Source organism: Orbicella franksi, chromosome 7 (genome assembly GCF_964199315.1).
Source record: "Orbicella franksi chromosome 7, jaOrbFran1.1, whole genome shotgun sequence".
Lineage (NCBI taxonomy): Eukaryota > Metazoa > Cnidaria > Anthozoa > Scleractinia > Merulinidae > Orbicella > Orbicella franksi.
This window is the reverse complement of record NC_138151.1, coordinates 11,964,119-11,980,403: the sequence shown is the minus strand read 5'-3', so window position 1 is coordinate 11,980,403 and position 16,285 is coordinate 11,964,119. Positions and strand designations below refer to the sequence as shown.

Sequence of the window (16,285 nt, the reverse complement as noted above, 5' to 3'; positions counted from 1 at the left end):
AGCTCAGTCATACAAATAATACTGGAAATGAGCCCGGTGGCGATCATTGTACTGTCTGGGGTTGATTTAATAATAAATGAGTCCGCGCGACTCATGCTGTGTGGCTACTGCGTTGCTCAAAGCCTTTGTTTTGCTTTTACAAGCACGTATTTCAGCGATTTTCCTTTTCTATAGCAGATCAATGGTGGCTCCTTGAATATATCTCTGAGTATTTGTATTTAAAAGTGCCATTTGTGCGTGATTATGCTTTCCAAAGTTTGGTATTGACGGTTGAGTGAAATTGCCCGACACAAAGGGTAGTAGTTCCTTCTACAATTCTCGATTTCTGTTTTAGAGCTTCTTTTCTGTCTTTATATTTAACTTCTCGGAGGGACTTTTCTACCATTTGCTCCGGGTAGCCTCTCGAGATCAGGCGTGTATTGAAATTTTCAATATTCTCTTCAATGTATTTCACAATAAACCTCACGCAAGCTAAAGGGAGTTTATCGGTAAATTTTATCACTTATTTCACGGTTATTAAAACAAAAATTTACATTTTCCATCTATCCACATTGCCAAAATCCATTCGCGATAAAACAACGGCGAAAAAGCGTTGATCTCTCCCCAAAACCGTGTTTTTGGGCGTCGAAACATCTTTTCGCCATACATTTCCATCTAGCGACTTGCAATGTTTGCCTCTTGACGATCCCAGAGCTCTTTGCGCAAACATGGGCAAACTGGCAACTCATTCATTATGTTAATCCACATTCCTTTGCAGCTCAGGTTTCCTTCAGTTTGTTTTTATCTTTTCCATAAGATAGCCGAAACATATTTGACACATTCGGTCTATATCTATAATCTATACTAGCGGAGACAAATCCATGAGGCAGTTACGACAAAAATACGTTTTTCTGTAATCTCGTTAAAAGTGTTTGTCTGAGCTGAAATAGGGGAACAAAAAAGAGAAAAATACAGAATTTATCTGTTATCAAGGACAGCGTTGTCTCATAGACAACACTTTGCCGGTTTTGGAGGATTTTACTAATCATACACATTCAGGAATGAAGAAAAACATATCATGTCTGATGATGTCATTATCATGATCTAAGCATGTTTTGAAATTATTAATAATATGTATACTGGACTATTTTGATCAAACTCTGATTCAGTTGTAACAACAATATGCAAACCTCCTTTTCTATTGCTCATAACTAAATCTCTTTTGGTGTCTGAAAATTTGTTAGCTTAATTTGGACTTAATCTCGGCGGTATTTCTTTTAAAATAACCCACTGAGTAATACTTAGATCTTAAAATTGTCTTTGTCAATGTAAGATCAAGAAAGATCGTCATATTCGTAATATCATCTTGCAGACCTTGCCTCTTGTTTAAAAGTAGGCTTTGAAAAACCAGGTGTAATTTTTGCCATTCAAAGTCTAAGCTAGACATTCAAAGACCCTTGCTTCCATAAAGTGGTCTCATAATTGAGATTTTGATAACAAAGGCAAGCATTGAATTTGATGTTTGAAAGCATCAAATTAATAATAAAGTTGCAAACAATTCATTCTACCAGGCGTAAACTACGGCTCATGTGTTTGCCACGTGTTGTGTCATAATGTTCATGCAAATTAGACCACTTCTGGCAATCGATGATTAATGGAAACCAATGCATTGTTTCATTACATCAACCTAGTAATCTTCATCAATCTTCATTAATCTTCCAATCTTCAACGGTCTTCCAAAGGTGGCGAAAAACATCGATGTTTGCGAAATGTTGTTATCTCTGACAATCGATGATAAATGGAAACCAATGGTTGTTTCATTACGGTTTCCAGTTTCGACTTATGGAAATGGGACTAAACAACATGCTTAAAGTGCACCTAACTCCAAAATTTTTTTTTCGCTAAAACGAATGTACTTGTTATTTGAAATAGTTCTGCGAAAAAATTTTTGGATTCCGTGAAATCCTCGATTTTCTGTCCCCCGACGAAATCTCGAAAATAGCTCCAAAACACCGCCATTTTGTTTCACGACCGAGTTTGAGGAGAATGGGTCCAGCAGCTCTTGTGACGTCTACCCAGGAAGGTTCGATATCTCACGTCCTCTCATTTCCCTCAGGATTGTGCAATACACATTCGAAAAGTGCGCAGAAACGCCTTCCAGAGGTGCTATCGGCTGTTGCAGTAATATTCCAGATTTAAAGAAAGATATACTGTACAATTTACTGACGATGATCGGCTAATGGTACAATAAAGACGTAAACGACGGTTGATTTTGTCGAACCGAAACAAGCGAACTGAATCTGTGAGAACCATTAAAGAATTCTCACTGGAATTTGTTCCGCGGACTTTCGAACGCTATTTTCATAAATTTTCTGCTTAGAGCTAACCAGAAATTTTTAGAAATACTACCGACAACCTATATCTTACAATCCCGCAGTATTTATAACATAACCGGCAAAGTTGTGTGATCCGATCATGATCAAGAAGCGTATTAACTGATATGTAAATAGGTCGCAACTGTACGCCGCTAACCAGCACTTATTTCTCTTTCGATTTAGATAAAAGTAGAAAATCAATCCTTTAGAATTACATCATAACAAAATTGTTAGACTCACAGAGTTTTTCGAAGCTTTGGAAATCAGCAGTGCGACAGAGATTCTGTGCAATAGCGTCGAAAATATGACCGCGGAACATTATCTGCGGACCGCTTAGGGAACACATCCTTTTCGCTTATCCGACGAATTTCACTATAAACTTTGAGAACAATTTACATTGGTTATTTGGAGTTACGACTTAAAACGTGTGACAATGTGAAATCGGTAACTGTATGAAATGTTTCCTTCCACCTTGTTCTCGCAGCTTCAAAAATACAGGTCAAACAGTACGATTTTCAATCGATCGAAGCCAATGTTTTGGAGGTCATCAAGTCTCGAAAACTGCAACACGTACGTCGCTCTTATAAACATGAAGCATTCAACAGAAAGTAAAACACAAACTGGATTTAACAGAACAATCATACCTTGACAAAATACATTCTCGCTAAGGACAAATGTAAACGGGCTATAAACACGAGTGGGAATCTTATGTTTAGTTGACGAAATTACCATCCAAAGCAGTCCTTGAGTTTTCTTTCCTGCTTTTCGTTTGCCTGCTCCTCCACTTCGTATCTAGCTTTCCTTTCCTAATATACAAGCAGCTCGTCGGCAAAGAAGTCTTCCCCTTCGTCGCTTGAAATATTGTAAATTGCTCTCAAAGCTCTAAGCAGTGAGTTCACAGTTGTCGAACGTGCTCGATCGAAGTTTATTTTGGTGTCTTCCAAATCGAAACTTAACTCTGACTCCAGTGACGAAACAAAATAATTCTGAGACTAAGCTTGGACGTTTTAGTCCCAAAATACATCGGAACGATTAGTTTTGTTTTCCATTTTCTCCAGCAAATACAGAGCGCTGAGTGAGGCGCCATTGTGTTTGGTTCCTGGGTAGACGTCATCAGGAACCGCCGCCCCAGACTCCCTAAAACGCGGTCGTGAAACACTTCAAGCGCGACTTTGAAAGGGCATAGAAAATCGAGGATTCAACCAAATTCAAAAATTTCTTCGCCCAAATGCTTCAAATAAGCCTAGATTCGTTTTAGCGAAAAAAAAATTTGGGGGTTAGGTGCACTTTAAAAACATAGTCCACCTTTACACATTATTACAAAATTTCAGCCAAACGTTTATTTGAAAAAAATGAATAAAAAAAATAAATAGATAACTAAAAAACTAAATCATTATACAAATAAATAGATAAATAAATAAATAAATAAATAAATGAAATAAATAAAATAGTTAAATAATTAAATAAAGATTACTGAAACCGAGATACTATAATGGATCAGGTAAAAATAGACCTTTTCTTTCTTTTTACATTCTTTTCTCACGACCCTACTTGGGTATTAAATCTTAATCCATTTCCGTGAGCGTGGCGATAAACATGTGACAAATACTTTGGCCGTTTTGTTATCTCTGATTTCCATACATTTTGCAACCAAACAACAACTACCCATCCTCATTATTTACAAAACTTTAAAAGTAAACCAACAACAACAACAACAGTAAAACCCATCTACAGATTCAGTAGAGGTGACTTCATAGGGTGGTCAATTACGTTTCCCGATGAAGAAGGACCGTTTGGTAATGGTGTAAACAAACTGTTAAGAATTTTGCGTAAACAGAGTGTCTCATTTGCAATAAGCTGATAAGGACTGTAGATTTAGCCAATTATTAGCAGACTTTCAATAATGGATTACTACTTATCTATAAAAAGGAAGGAGATACTAATTAGCTTTTCTTCCTCGCTACCGTGACAAAATCCGTTAAATGGCGTCACTTTGTTTAGTTTTTTATATATTAAACTTGCGAAGCCAATTAGCTGTTTTGAAAACTCACGATGGCGGTTTTTCTCCGATGTGCAAATGTTATTGTCCGCGCGTGAGTAGTTAAATTTGGTGCCTTAGCCCAAACAGAAATTATTCACAATATTACCTTTGACCGAACTTCATACTTCATATGCCAGACCAAAACCACTTAACCGAGAAGGCATAAAAAAAACCTAACCAACCAAACAAACAGACAAAAAGAAACCCAGTAGACCCGTGTAAAGAAATACAACTCCGGCTTATTTTGCGGCACAGTTGGCCGGCATAACCCTCCAACAAGTTCATTAGGTCAATAATAATGAGATTTGTAACGAACCTCCGGATTTGCACTATCACCAAACTCAAGTTGAGGAATCGAAGATTTCACCATACTGCTTTGTCACATAAAAAAAAAAACTAAAATGCACTCAATACTCAATTATCGTAACGATCGATCATTTTCACGGAAGATCACGATAGCGATAATCTGTTTATAGATAACAAATGATAATACGCACGGGTGAGTTCGCAAGAAATAACTTAAATGCATGCGGGTCAGTGGAAGCATCAAACAAGGGAATTATTATCCGATTAAACTTGTATCTGTCTTCCAAAAATAAACGGAAACCATTGCGTTGTTTCATTGCAGTTTCCAGTTTAGACTTATTGAAATGGAACTAAACAACATGCTTAAAAACATAGTCTACCTTTGCACATTATTCCAAAATTACAGCCAAACGTTTACTTAAAATAAATAAATAAATAAATAAATAAAATAAAATGAATAAATAAATAACTAATTAAAAAAGTAAATAAGTAAATGAGTAAATGAGTAATACTAAGTAACTAAATAACTAAATATATAAATACATAACTAAATAAAATAAGTACATAAATAAATAGATAACGATTTACTGAAAGCGAGATACAATAATGTATCAAGTAAAAATAAGCCTTTTCTTTCTTTTTACATTCCTTTCTCATGACCCTACGTGGGTATTGAACTCAAATCCTTTTTCGTGAGTGCGGCATTTAAACATGCGACAAATACTTTGGCCATTTTGTTATCTCTGACAACCATACATTTTGCAACAAAACAGCAACTACTCATCCTCATTATTTACAAAACTTTAAAAGCAAAACAACAACAACAAAACCCATCTACAGATTCAGTAGAGGTGACTTCATAAGATGGTTTTTAATAACGTTTGTTCATGGAGAAAGGCCGGTTTAATTTTGGCAATAAGCTGATAAGGACGGCAGATTAAGCCAATTATTAGTGGACTTTCAATAATGGATTATTACTTATCCATAAAAAGAAATGAGATACTAATTAGCTTTTCTTTCCCCGCCCCAGTGGCAAAATCCGGTAAGTGGCGTCACTGATTATATTTTTTATGTATTAAACTTGCGAAGCCAATTAGCTGTTTTTTTCTTTGATGTGCAAGTGACGTGGAAAAATGTTCTCGTCTGCGGCATGAGAAGCAAAATTTGGTGCCTCAGCCCAAACAGAAACTATTTACAATATTACCTTAGACCGAACTTCATACTTCATATGCCAAACCAAAACCACTTAAACCCGAGAAGGCATAAACAAAAACAAACAAACCAACAGACAGACAAAAAAAGCCAATCAACCTGTGTAAAGAAATAAAACTCCGGCTTATTTTTGCGGTACAGCTGGCCGGTATAACCCTTCCACCAGTTCATAAGGTCAATACCAAGGATATTTTTAACGAACCTCCGGATTTGCACTATCAACAATTCACGTTGAGGAATCGAAGATTTAACAATCCTGCTAGGTCAAAAAAAAATTATAATGCACTCACTACTCAATTATAACATCGATCATTTTCATAGAAGATCACTTTCGAGGAATAGCGATAATAATAATAATAATAATAATAATAATAATAATAATAATAATAATAAGCTAAAAACTAATCAAGCTAAAAACTGGCTATCCCCTAGTGCCCCAGGACCATGGTTTGGTCTCGGCCCTAAGGACTCTAAGCAAACATTACGTGAGGACGATAATAATAATAATAATAATAATAATAATAATAATAATGATGATGATGATGATAATAATGATGATAATAATAATAAGAGCTTTATTTATACTGAAAAAAAAAAAGCCGATCAGCGAATTCAATATAAAGACGCTGATATGAATCGATGGCCAGTACGTAAAATACGATTTACTATTAATACAAGTTAAGGTAAAAAGTCTAAAATAATCTGTACCTTATTCGATGGTTTATAGATAACAAATGATTGTACGCACGGGTGAGTTTGTAAGAAATAATTTAAATGCACACAGGTCAATCAAACAAGGGATTTTTTATCCCATGTTAACTATCTCCAAAAGCGGCGGTACAGTGGAACACAGATTACTATAGAGTAATACCGCTTCATATTTTGCTTGTTTCCTTGTCCTTATATAGTAAATTATCATTATAGGAATAGTATTTAATGAGCAAAATAAATGGAATAGAAGCTTATCTAGCGGCAATTTAGCCAATCCATCTTTCAGCTAAATACGAGATTTCTAACGAACGCACTGGATGTACACACGTTTCGATCACGCATATAATCAATATCGGAAACGAGCTAAATTTTGGTAGCAAAGATCTCAAATTTTTTGGGGATTATTTAATAAGATTCTATGAGTTTTACTGCTACCTTTAAACGGCAATTTTTTTTCTCAGCACATTGCAATAAAATAGACATCACATGCTCTTAATTTATTACCGACAATTACATGGCCCCTTTGATCAAAATTGATGCCGAGTTGTTCGAAGGCCTTTTAGCACTAACCCAATTAAAAGTTAACTGAAGTATTATTTTTTTCTTGTATAGAAACGTTTTCACTGCTTATGCTTTGTGTATTTTGAGATTATTCAAACTCAAAACTGAGGCAGGAAACCTCACCGAAAAGTACAAAATTCAAATTAAAAATCTCGCTGATCCTGGGTTAGCTTAATCGGGCTTCGAGCAACCCGGTCCTGGATCTTATCTCATAGCAGACGCAAATTAACAGATTGCCCACCAAAGGCATGTCCTATCCTAACTAAAAACATCCTTAGATTCGCTTTAGATAATTTTCTGGCAACATATCACGACTATTTCGATATCAACATAGAATATTTCATGCTCAACATAGACGTACAGCTCGGAAGGATTTTCACCCTTAATTTACTGAGGACAGACTGGTATAGCTAGGATCTGGCATGGAGAAGAGACTTGAATGGGGAGTTAAACGGTTAATATATGTGACCAGATATATGTTGCTTGGCTCATTATAACGAAAAGTCGACGTATCGGACTTATCTGAGAAAGGAGTGGTTGCTTGATAGTCTAGACACTTTATGCGCTCTCTTGAAGATGAAAATACTTTGACGACTTTGGCGCTCTCTTACGGCAATGCATAGGATTGGAGTGGCTATAAAATTAACCCCCTGCAGTCAAATCGAGAGTATCCATTTAAATCGTGCAAGAGAAAGAGATGATGGACTATATCCCACCGATAGTTAATTTGATACCAAACATTTTCAGGCGAAAATCATAGCTTGAAGGTCTACAATAAACATGTAAGTCGAGAATAATTCGTATAGTTTCTGAGAATCGACCGTGAGATATCTTTCAGATAAAAAATAGCAGTGATCCAATCCACGGAATTGTTATTAGAAAAATAAAATTTTCATTGTAGCAAAGAAGCAATTTGCCTTCGGCGGTGAAAATGCGATGGAATGCAAGATGACTAAAATGGCATTGCATGAAAGAATTCCCAGTATTTTTACCGGATAAGGAACTAAACAGTACGTTGACATCCATGATGTTACAAAAAAGGCCATTTCCGAGCTACATTTTTGGAGACGTTCATGATAACGACGGTGTTTTGTTTATTATTTTTTCGGTATCGACTTTAATATGGAAACAGTTTGACATGTAAACTTCTGAAGTCAAGTCGTGAACTGAAGTGATCTGGTAAGTTCGAGGGAACTGGCAGTTACGTTGTTGTACATTCTCCTCTTCGGTCTTAGAGATTATTCAATTTTAATTGACATTTCTTACCTCAAATTGGGAAGAAACTCCTTGCTTTGCCGGCGACACTGTGGTTATAGATCACAGGCACAAGTCCTCCTAGAGGTTACGTAAAAATTGTAAGTGGCATTATTTTCACGGTCTTGTTACAAACGCTGTGAACTCTGTGAGAGCCAATCGAGTCACAATATAGTTTACAAATACGACTTTACGCCCTTAAGTTCAAATTTCATGGCCTTCTGTTCTAAAAGACTGTTTGGAAATAATTACTTCTTTTAATGTCAACAAAACAGGGGAATCAACAAAACGAATTGAAAATGAAGATAAAAGCAAGTCCAGTAACAAACACAACCAAACCTGAACATCATTATGTCACGTACATCGTTAATTTGTTCCGAATGTTCTAAGCGATCGAGCCAAGAAGCTTATAAAGGATTGTCAATGGCCTAAGAGTCGCCTAAGGGTATTGATACTGAACGTGATGTAAAGTAGAACTGTTAAATTAACAACATTTCAAGACATGGTCAATGAAATATGAAAAGTCGATGTTTAGCAGTTACACAATCGCTATGATACCTTTCCAAAAAAAATGTGCAAGTTAATTGCAAATTTCTGTCGTTTGTTAAATTGAAAATTATTGTTTCTTAAAATAGCGATAATCCAGAATGTCCGGCTTTTAATTTCTTTTGATATGTACGTGTTGAGTGATTACGTTAGTTATCGTTCTTCTACTCTAATTAACATAGCCACAAATTTGCAGATCTCGTATCAATGCCATCACAGTACCCGAAAAGTGTCCTAAATCAGAAGTCTTGTCTTAAGCACGTTTCCAGTTATTTGTACTGTTTATTACAATTACTTTATGTCATTTCCTTCCGTTTCCGTACGATCTTCTTTTTTTCGCATAAATCTGGCCAACATGTCTTGGAGCCATCCGTTTACTCTCAAGTGCCGAGCCAAAGTTCACTTTGTGAAATTGACCTGAAACAACACGCATCCTCTCAAAGGTAACTGTAGTGATAAGGTACAGTAGCAAGAGGCAAGGAGTTCATTTTGGTACCCTCAAGTAACATTGCAAAGATGCCAAGTTCACAAGTGGAAATCTGTTTTCCAATTCTGGCTATAAACTGAGACGATTGATCTCGGTCAATCCGATCTGTAGTCATGATTAATCTGTTCACAAAAACAGTAGCACAAAGATCATCGCTCCAATTGAAATTTTCTTCGCACTAACTAAAAGGATCAGTGAAGAGAATCGACCACAAAAGACGTTTAATAAATAGCAGAAATGTCAAATGCATGGAATTGCATGCCTTTAGAATATTGTCATTGGAGACTAAACCGCCTCTGGCAATGCATTGCAGTTATGCAATGGCATGCAAGTTCTGCTGTCATGTTCCCCTTCTATCTTTTGCTATAATCAAGTAGAAAACAGCTGAGAGAGTAACTAAGTACAGTAAATGTAAGAGCGGCGTCTGTCCGATTATCTATCTCTATACCAATATCTCTATAGTATCTCTATACTAGAAACGATGTTAACAGTACGCTGGCCATTTTTAGCATCCTCATTATTCCCAAAGTGGTGGTATGCGCTTTGTGTTGCGGGCCGTTGTTTACGTAATTTTTTTTATTATATCTGTTAGTATTTGGTTGAGTCTTATCTGAAGGACATGGTTGGTACATTAACTTCTGAAATCATTCTGGCAAGCTCCCGCGAAATGACTGACTAACGTTCATTCATCTATACATTCTCCCCTTTCCTCTTAGAAAGGTGACCAACTCAGGATTTAACTTCGTTGACTTTTCTTACCTTAAATTGGCCAGAACTTTTGATGCTCTCTTGCTATACCGGGGGTATAACCCTTAGGCAGAAGTGTTTCTCGAAGGTAAGTGAAAAATCTCAAGTGGCGTGGCTTTGTCCCGCTACTATGAAATCTGTTATCACACGACACAAGCCATTAATTTCTCTACACCTTGTACATGACATATCGCATTATTCAGTAAAAGGACACTTCAAGAAAACTATGCGTGGTATTGTTCTAAGCAGCGTTCTTTGTTGATATCATTGCAAAGAATGAAAATAGATAGTAGGAATGCGAACATTGCCGACCGAAAATAGATGTGTATCAATTTAGAAACAAATCTCGCACATACACTGCTACAAACATGGTAACACGGTAAGTACGCTTGTGAAGTCATTAGTAAAGGTGAATGGCAAAGCTATTAAAACGGTGTAAGAAATAACTTGACACATACACACTCAATGTAACATAGTAATAATGTGTTAGTCGTTAAATAAGCGCTATAGTATAACTCTATTTACAAAGAATGCACAACTGTAAGCAAGGCAATTGTGTAACAGCGTTTCTTAAGATAGCGATGACAAGCAGGACGCATGTTAGTTTTGATATCTTTTGGTCATGTACTTTTTTAAAGCAGGAACTAGCTGGCCTTAATATCTCGAAACATAGACCGAAATTAAAATAATAATGACGCTTGTCGAGTTTCACGAAAATTTCAGGTATTACAGGTGGCAAAACTTTAAAGGCAAACATTTTGAGAAAACTGAATACTAACTTTCTTGAAGCGGAAGATCTCTTGATGACGTTAAGTCTTAAGCTTGCTGAAAAGAACAGGAAATTAAGGCTATAAAGTGATCATTTGCACTTTTAACGAAGGCAAAAGTTTGGCATAGAGCTTGCACTTGTGTGTTCTCCGTACGTACATGCACTTCGTAATGATCAGTTGTTACCTTCACTTACTAGTCTTTGGTTTTTTACTGACAGCCGTTGCTTAAAATGTTTACCTTTGGCTAGATGAGGACGAATACCATGATTAATTTTGAAGTAAATATGTCACGAAATTCCGAAAACTTTTGTCGCCAGTCAGTTATCGACATCTGTCTAATAAATTGAGACCTCTTTAAACGTCATCTAATCAAGATTAAAAAATTGTTAACAAATGATGACATTTTAAGTGCACCAGAATATGTCCAAAATGGCCTCTTATTGTATTGCGAAAATTAAAATATGCCTCTCAAACGAAGCACGTTTCATAGTACATTACGACACAGACGTACACCGTCGTCTTTCAGATTTTCCATACTGATCAGATCATTTTAGCTAAATATTTTATCTCGCCCGATTGACAGGGCTTAATGTCAAATCAATTTTGAGTGGAAATTATTCTGACACAATTTGAACACTTCCTTTTGGAGAGGACTGCAAAGATAAAGATAAAATAAGAAGAAACGGGATAACATTCGGAAATCAGTTTGACGTCGCACGAAATTGTTTTTCAACTAAAGAGTGCGCTGAAACGTAATTTAATTTAGAGAGCTATATAGCTGCGTTAAATTTAATTTCAGAGATAGGTTCTTTGAGTATTTTAATTGGATCGAGATTTTGCCACCGAGACTTTTGGCAAGAGTTCAATGAAATGCAAAACTAACTTTCAAGAATTGTTCGTGACGAACATTATTATCAATTGTAGTGCATGTGGCTTAATCAAACAGGATACCAAATGTGTCTAAGACATTAAAGAGGAAAGGGTTAAGTCATCGTTTGTTTTTGAGCTTTGAAAAAAAAAGATAGTATATTTAAGTCTATAGATTGTTTAGAATATCCAGCAAAAAATGTCTTTGCTGAGTAGCTTTCTTGAAATAAGTGCTCTGCGCAGAATACATATTATTACGTTGGTGGGATCGGATTCATGAATAAGATGCTTTCATTTCATTGTGGTCTGAGCGACGGTTTCGAAATATAACACACCTCTAGCTTCATGTGGCGATGTTGCTACCTGTGACCGAAACTTTTAAACTTGTAAATCTGCCTGTCTTAGATGACTTACATTTCCTCTAAGCCTTCTTGGGAAGCTCACTCAATTCAAGTTAATTCTTACCTTAACAGCTAAGCTGAGATTACAGTCTTACTCCTTGAGGAATCGTTTGCCCTCACACTGCAACTCTGTCAAAAGCGGAATAATCGGGTCAGTCCAATTACCACACCTGTTCCGTCATCATGAAACGCTTTGAAAGCAATGCCGACCACAATCAACAACACATTTTGCAGTTCTTTCCGGCTATTGTTTGGCATTCTTATTGTTCATTATAAATGACCACTCGAAGAGGGCGATACTTCAAACTATTGTCAGTAATGCTCATTGTTGAAACGGTTTTTTTTTTTTTTCAACGAAGAGCAGAAACGTGACCGTGGTTAAAATCGTTGAAATATAATAGTAGCAGTAAAAAAAACAGAGAATAAGGACACTTGTGGCATAGCTCAAAATTTAGTTAATTAAATTACAAGGAAACTTTTTCTTTGCATTGACTGTACTTCTTTGAGATCTGTGATAATCATGCACCAGACAGATCTTTCTTTTAAAGAGACAGATATCTGGCAGTTATAACTGTAGCTGTATTTAACTTATGCATTTGCAAAAGACTATAATCTAAGAATATTCACAAGAACAAGTTCAGCCTGAAATCGGCAGAAAAGTAAGAATATTCTGCTTGGGCCTAAAAAGCAGTATTTGTAGATAAAAAAAAGAGTGTAGGCTGGTGTAAATAGGGGCCTTGCTTGTGTTATGACTACTACTATATAGAAATTTAACAATATATGGACAGGTAGGTAGGTGAATTTAAATATCACAAGATAAAAAGCCTAGAAAATATGTGCATGAGGAGGTACTTAATGTAGCCGACCCCCGAATCAACGGATCACCTTACAGACTTATAGAGTGAATAATCGTATTGTTTTAGTAAAATTCTAACTAGTTTCCTTCAAACAATTATTTTCATTTGTATTTTCAACATTTTCCAGTAGTATTAAACTTCACGTTTAGGCGAAATCGCGGGCGGAATAAAATGATTTCCAATTAAAACTTCTATCTGTGCCGGTACACGCGTTCATGAATACGTTCATTGAACAAGGTAGAGTTTTTAATGCCAAGTTACAGGGAATTTTTATTTATTAGGTTTTGGATAAATCATTATTTGATACAATTCTAAATTCTTCTTCAAAAGCTTTAGAGATACGAGAAAACGTAATCATGTTAAAGACGACTTCCAGGCACTACAAGCAAATGATGTTAGAATACTAGTAGTTTACTAATCAAATTGCAGCTTTTGCATCAGTCGAGAACACTGTTGGAATTCTATTACCGCAGTAAATCTTTATCGACAATATGTAACCTTACTGGGTAAAATCTGCCCGTTTTCAGTTTAAAAACGTCATGAAATATCTGCTCAGTTCAATGATTTTGAATGACCTTGGGATTGTCATTAATTCATAGAGGGACATATTTACAAGGTTCTGAGAAACTTAGGATGAAGAACACAAACACTGCCCCTTAGCCCCGAGAACTAGAGTTGCAGATTAACGAGTCAAAATTGGAATAGGGAGATTTCCTTCTTTCAATGTCATTAGCGACTTATAACCTCCGCATTTATTTCTGGAATAAAATGAAAATAGATACTTAGATACAAAGTACATTAATACTGTACATTAAGTAAAAAGGCAAAATAAACAGAATGAATGAATGAATGAAAGCCTGTATGCTAAACAGAATACAGCAAAACAGATGCTAGACAACAATTCGATATTTTTAAAGGACTGCATGTATTCAGACCATCTTCCTCGCTGTTGTTATAAAGGCCACGAAGAAAATTAATTATTGCTCTCTGCTCTGTCACAAAGAGTGTTAAATGTGAGCAAAACGAATGCAGGAAACAGAGTTGTTTAGTCTTTTCCCTCACCATTTGTAACTAATATCTCTCTTTGTATTTATAATACTGAGTAATGTAAACATTATTGAAGTTAAGTTGAGTAAGAACGATACATCCTAGCGGTTCGCAGACAGGTTTTTCCATATCAATTACTACTTTCTTTTGTCTGTAAACGAGCAGTTTAACTCACGAACACTTGATCAATATGATCCATTTTAAACGATCTTGCTAATCCTGAGGTGTTTTCTTCATCGGCATCTTTGAACAGTATAGAGAAACTTTAACAATTAAATAAGCTTCATCTGAAAGAAGCTTAGATTGTACTTAGTCTGCTTAGCGAATTGTCGGGTGAGCTCCCATTAACAGATTAGATTTCTGACTGAGTTCAAAATAGTTCAACTTCAAGCCGGCCCCTTTCAGATTTTAATGTTCTATTCAGCTGCAATCCTGTGATTGGCTTAGATGTGCATGTCTTGCTTGTTTAATGCAGGTAAAGATAGCCTACATGTACGTATGTTAGGCACGTGATTTGGCGACGAGACGACGACATGTATGGACTCGAATGGATCAAAACACTTGAAAGTTTTTTCAGGGATGAAATTCTCAATAATGCATGACTGGATTGCTTACAATATTGCACAAAGACAAAAACGGTTGATTAGTTCGGTCTGACAACGATTAAATTTATGGCTTAACTTTGTCGGGTGTTTATGTTGTATGAACTCCCAGTTAATGTACTTCTTTACTTTGAAATTGCCCGCTTGTCTAGATAAGCAGCTTAGAACACTCTCGGTTATTTAAGCACTTGCTAAGAAAAGAAAGCGCATTTGTTAATCCTATCTTCCTGTAAAGTTCTCAAACGTTGCTAAGTTCGCATTCAAAGTTGGTGGCCTCATGCTCGAAAGCGGATTTATTATACCTTTCAAGCTTTTTGAGTTAGTTACGCAACTCAGTTTAAGGCGATGAGCATACCACTTTAAGGGAAATCTAAAATGAAACCGGTATTTCTTTGTATGTCACTTAGGCTGCTTACGCTATCAAAGATCATTGTCTACCGAATACTGGTAGTCTTAAAAAGTAAAGACAGAATGTGTTGTTTTCTGGGTAAATAAATCTAACGAACGCATTTTGAGACACGTCCAACATTGAATTGATTCTATTGTACACTGTCTCAGTCGAGCAATATAGTTATCTCTTTCGTTTATAATTCGCTTAGCGTTGACGATACAGTTTGAATTAATTAATGTTTCCGTCGCTGATGGCTTGTTGTTTGCCGTTCGTCATGCCCTGAGCTATATTGTGGCTGTCGTCGCGAAAGAAGTTATTGATAAACGCCAAAAAAAATAGCAGTACCGTGAAGATGCTATCACTGCAAAAAATGTGTGTAGTTCGTTGTTTTGGGCGGCAATTTTCAATGACGCTTACTCTTTTTCTTTCAACCGCCAAAGCCTTATTTAACGCTGTAAAAACATTTAACTAGGTTGACATAAAATTATATCATTTCATGTCCAGGTAAAATATGAAACCTTATAACTACTAGACATTTCACAATTGCATAGTCCGCTATCTACAAAATTAAACAGTTTTACCTGCGTTTGATGGAGAGAGTCGTTTCTGCCGAGAACCAAATCTGCAACAAGTGGAAATCTTAATGCTGCCGCACTGCGAGTGAAACACAAAGAGTGTATTTTTTTTTATCAGTCAACCGCTATTAAATCGTGGTTACGCCTTTTAAAGCTTCTGTGATGCCCCAGGGCAACATGCTTTGTCATTTCCCCCGGGGGGGTACTCCCTTATATGGGCTATATAGGTAAGTGCGGCCCCAAAGGGTATGGTTTTTCAGCCGTTTTGGTTATAAATAGGGTATCGGTTTTTGGTGATTTTGGCCATTTTGGTCATAAATAGGGCATGGTGTTTGCACTCTCTTCTTGAATTGGCTATGTTTCTTAGAAGAAGCTACTTTTTCATCATTATCGATAAGACCATCAACAAACGCCCTTCATAACTTATGTTTAGGGCAACTTTGCCAGCCGCAACGGCCCGTTACGGCCGTAAATAGGTATCGAATTTTTGGCCAGGTCATAAATAGGGTAGCAAAAATGGCAGATTTTGGTCATAAATAGGGTAAGGGTTTTGGGA

General features: G+C 36.2%; 1 protein-coding gene across 3 annotated transcripts in view; it reads right to left on the bottom strand.

Annotated features, from left to right (window-relative positions):
• LOC145493842 (chordin-like protein 1) overlaps positions 1-16,015 on the bottom strand; it is a 51,513-nt gene extending 35,498 nt beyond the window's left edge. The window contains exons 1-3 of one of the 3 annotated variants that reach the window (XM_081473318.1): positions 15,736-16,015; positions 12,322-12,386; positions 8,452-8,520 (exon numbers count right to left, since the gene is read on the bottom strand). The gene's annotated coding sequence lies outside the window, so the exon portion shown is untranslated. The remainder of the gene's footprint in view (positions 1-8,451; positions 8,521-12,321; positions 12,387-15,735) is intronic. The other 2 variants (XM_081473319.1, XM_081473320.1) reach the window with 2 other exon arrangements.
• Between the last annotated feature and the right edge of the window lie 270 nt (positions 16,016-16,285).